Source organism: Anarhichas minor, unplaced genomic scaffold, assembly GCF_050575085.1.
Source record: "Anarhichas minor isolate MPS153535 unplaced genomic scaffold, ASM5057508v1 ptg000153l, whole genome shotgun sequence".
Taxonomy (NCBI): Eukaryota; Metazoa; Chordata; class Actinopteri; order Perciformes; family Anarhichadidae; genus Anarhichas; species Anarhichas minor.
Window position 1 is genome coordinate 15,001 of NW_027466599.1, and position 5,000 is coordinate 20,000.

Here is a 5,000-nt window from a genome sequence, read left to right on the forward strand (position 1 = left end):
TCATATCTAATTGTAGTCCAAGTCCACTTCTACAAACCTATCCGAGTGGATCCTGGATGCGAGGTCCACAGCCGAGGCACCACGCGGTCAAAGTAGGTCGCAGGGGCCCTATTACGCGCGCCATATCTACCCGGAAATGGAACGCACAGCGGGGATTCTTATTTTGAATACACGGTCCCGACGTCCTCTAACTACCCATATAAGCAGAATAATAAACGGGTACCCACAGCCGAGGCAGCACGTATTTGAAAACCGCCGACCGATCTTCATACTCTGACAAAATCACAGCGATAGCGCCAATACTCTGTTTCCTTAAACCAAATCGCCGTCTTGCGCGGTCCATATCCCCGCGAATACACAACGCACAGCCGGGACACCTATGCCGACGTGTAGCCACCGTCAACCTCTAAAGACATGTGGAGGGTGATCCACAATCGGACACTCACAGCCGAGGCACGACGCGGTCAAAGTAGGTCGCAGGGACCATATTACGCGCGCCATATCTACCCGGAAATAGAACGCACAGCGGGGATACTCATGCCCAGTTGTCAAGCTGGAAGTCCTCTAACCACCCATCTAGACACTCCTATAAACGGATACACACAGCCGATACAGCGCGTATTTGAAAACCGCCGACCGATCTTCATACTCTGACAAAATCAAAGCGAAAGACTTAAACGAAATACCCGTTTTGCGAGGTCCATATCCCCGCGAATACACAACGCACAGCCGGGACACTTATACCCGATCGTAGACCACATCCACCTCTACAAACCTATCCGAGTGGATCATGGATGCGACCTCCACAGCCGAGGCACGGTGTAGTCAAAGTAGGTCGCAGGGACCACATTACGCGCGCCATATCTACCCGGAAATAGAACGCACAGCGGGGATTCTTATACTGAATACACGGCCCCGACGTCCTCTAACCAACTATGTAAACTGAATAATAAACGGATAACCACAGCCGAGGCAGCGCGTGTTTGAAAACAGCCGACCGATCTTCATACTCTGACAAAATCACAGCGAAAGACTTAAACGAAATCGTCGTTTTGCGAGGTGCATATCTCCGCGAATACACAACGCACAGCCGGGACACTTATACCCAGTTGTAGTCCACGTCCCCCTCTACAAAACTATCGGAGTGGATCCTGGATGCGAGGTCCACAGCCGAGGCACGGTGTAGTCAAATTAGGTCGCAGGGACCATATTACGCGCGCCATATCTACCCGGAAATAGAACGCACAGCGGGGATTCTTATACTGAATACACGGCCCCGACGTCCTCTAACCAACTATGTAAGCTGAATAATAAACGGATAACCACAGCCGAGGCAGCGCGTGTTTGAAAACAGCCGACCGATCTTCATACTCTGACAAAATCACAGCGAAAGACTTAAACGAAATCGTCGTTTTGCGAGGTGCATATCTCCGCGAATACACAACGCACAGCCGGGACACTTATACCCGATCGTAGACCACATCCACCTCTACAAACCTATCCGAGTGGATCATGGATGCGACCTCCACAGCCGAGGCACGGTGTAGTCAAAGTAGGTCGCAGGGACCACATTACGCGCGCCATATCTACCCGGAAATAGAACGCACAGCGGGGATTCTTATACTGAATACACGGCCCCGACGTCCTCTAACCAACTATGTAAACTGAATAATAAACGGATAACCACAGCCGAGGCAGCGCGTGTTTGAAAACAGCCGACCGATCTTCATACTCTGACAAAATCACAGCGAAAGACTTAAACGAAATCGTCGTTTTGCGAGGTGCATATCTCCGCGAATACACAACGCACAGCCGGGACACTTATACCCAGTTGTAGTCCACGTCCCCCTCTACAAAACTATCGGAGTGGATCCTGGATGCGAGGTCCACAGCCGAGGCACGGTGTAGTCAAATTAGGTCGCAGGGACCATATTACGCGCGCCATATCTACCCGGAAATAGAACGCACAGCGGGGATTCTTATACTGAATACACGGCCCCGACGTCCTCTAACCAACTATGTAAGCTGAATAATAAACGGATAACCACAGCCGAGGCAGCGCGTGTTTGAAAACAGCCGACCGATCTTCATACTCTGACAAAATCACAGCGAAAGACTTAAACGAAATCGTCGTTTTGCGAGGTGCATATCTCCGCGAATACACAACGCACAGCCGGGACACTTATACCCGATCGTAGACCACATCCACCTCTACAAACCTATCCGAGTGGATCATGGATGCGACCTCCACAGCCGAGGCACGGTGTAGTCAAAGTAGGTCGCAGGGACCACATTACGCGCGCCATATCTACCCGGAAATAGAACGCACAGCGGGGATTCTTATACTGAATACACGGCCCCGACGTCCTCTAACCAACTATGTAAACTGAATAATAAACGGATAACCACAGCCGAGGCAGCGCGTGTTTGAAAACAGCCGACCGATCTTCATACTCTGACAAAATCACAGCGAAAGACTTAAACGAAATCGTCGTTTTGCGAGGTGCATATCTCCGCGAATACACAACGCACAGCCGGGACACTTATACCCAGTTGTAGTCCACGTCCCCCTCTACAAAACTATCGGAGTGGATCCTGGATGCGAGGTCCACAGCCGAGGCACGGTGTAGTCAAATTAGGTCGCAGGGACCATATTACGCGCGCCATATCTACCCGGAAATAGAACGCACAGCGGGGATTCTTATACTGAATACACGGCCCCGACGTCCTCTAACCAACTATGTAAACTGAATAATAAACGGATAACCACAGCCGAGGCAGCGCGTGTTTGAAAACAGCCGACCGATCTTCATACTCTGACAAAATCACAGCGAAAGACTTAAACGAAATCGTCGTTTTGCGAGGTGCATATCTCCGCGAATACACAACGCACAGCCGGGACACTTATACCCAGTTGTAGTCCACGTCCCCCTCTACAAAACTATCGGAGTGGATCCTGGATGCGAGGTCCACAGCCGAGGCACGGTGTAGTCAAATTAGGTCGCAGGGACCATATTACGCGCGCCATATCTACCCGGAAATAGAACGCACAGCGGGGATTCTTATACTGAATACACGGCCCCGACGTCCTCTAACCAACTATGTAAGCTGAATAATAAACGGATAACCACAGCCGAGGCAGCGCGTGTTTGAAAACAGCCGACCGATCTTCATACTCTGACAAAATCACAGCGAAAGACTTAAACGAAATCGTCGTTTTGCGAGGTGCATATCTCCGCGAATACACAACGCACAGCCGGGACACTTATACCCAGTTGTAGTCCACGTCCCCCTCTACAAAACTATCGGAGTGGATCCTGGATGCGAGGTCCACAGCCGAGGCACGGTGTAGTCAAAGTAGGTCGCAGGGACCATATTACGCGCGCCATATCTACCCGGAAATAGAACGCACAGCGGGGATTCTTATACTGAATACACGGCCCCGACGTCCTCTAACCAACTATGTAAGCTGAATAATAAACGGATAACCACAGCCGAGGCAGCGCGTGTTTGAAAACAGCCGACCGATCTTCATACTCTGACAAAATCAAAGCGAAAGACTTAAACGAAATACCCGTTTTGCGAGGTCCATATCCCCGCGAATACACAACGCACAGCCGGGACACTTATATCTAACTGTAGTCCAAGTCCCCCTCTACAAATCTATCCGAGTGGATCATGGATGCGAGGTCCACAGCCGAGGCACGATGTAGTCAAAGTAGGTCGCAGGGGCCATATTGCGCGGTCCATATTTACCCGGAAATGGAACGCACAGCGGGGATTCTTATACCGAATCCACGGTCCCGACGTCCTCTAACTACCCATATAAGCAGAATAATAAACGGGTATCCACAGCCGAGGCAGCACGTATTTGAAAACCGCCGACCGATCTTCATACTCTGACAAAAAGCGCCGGGCGATCTTCATACTCTGACAAAATCACAGCCGTTTTTATATCGTTTTGCGAGATGGATATCTCCGCGAATACACAACGCACAGCCGGGATACTCATACCTAATTGTATAATACGTCTACCTCTACAAACCTATCCGAGTGGATCCTGGATGCGAGATCCAGAACCAGGATCCATATCGCGCGGGTAAACGGCGGGAGTAACGAGGACTCTCTTAAGGTAGGGGACGTTACTGGGCTGCGCTGCGAAAGACGAGCGCCAAAACTCTGTTTCCTTAAACGGAAGCGCCGTTTTGCGAGGTGGATATCTCCGCGAAAACACCACGCACAGCCGGGACACTTATACCCAATCGTAGACCACGTCCACCTCTACAAACCTATCCGAGTGGATCCTGGATCCGAGACCCACAGCCGAGGCACCACGCGGTCAAAGTAGGTCGCAGTTGCCGTTTTGCGCGCTCCATCTCTCCGCCAAAACACCACGCACAGCCGGGACACTTATACCCTATTGTAGACCCCGACCTCCTCTAACCACCCATACATGCAGAACAATAAACGGATACCCACAGCCGATGCAGCAAGTAGTTCAAAAGCGCCGGCCGATCTTCGTACTCTGACAAAATCACAGCGAAAGACGAGCGCCAATACTCTGTCTCCTTAAACCAAATCGCCGGTTTGCGCGGTGCATATCCCCGCGAATACACAACGCACAGACTCGGCCCCTACGCCGAATAGTAGACCACGTCCACTTCTAAAGACCTGTGGAGTTTGAGCCACAATCGGACACTCACAGCCGATGCACGACTCGGTCAAAATAGGTCGCAGTAGCCACATTGCGCGGTTCATATCTCCGCCAAAACACAACGCACAGCCGGGATACTTATGCCGAATTGTAGACCCCGACGTCCTCTAACCACCCATCTAGACACTCCTATAAACGGATACCCACAGCCGATGCAGCGCGTAGTTCAAAAGCGTCGGCCGATCTTCGTACTCTGACAAAATCACAGCCAAAGACGAGCGACAATATCGCCGGTCTGCGAGGTCCATATCTCCGCGAATACACAACGCACAGCCGGGACACTTAT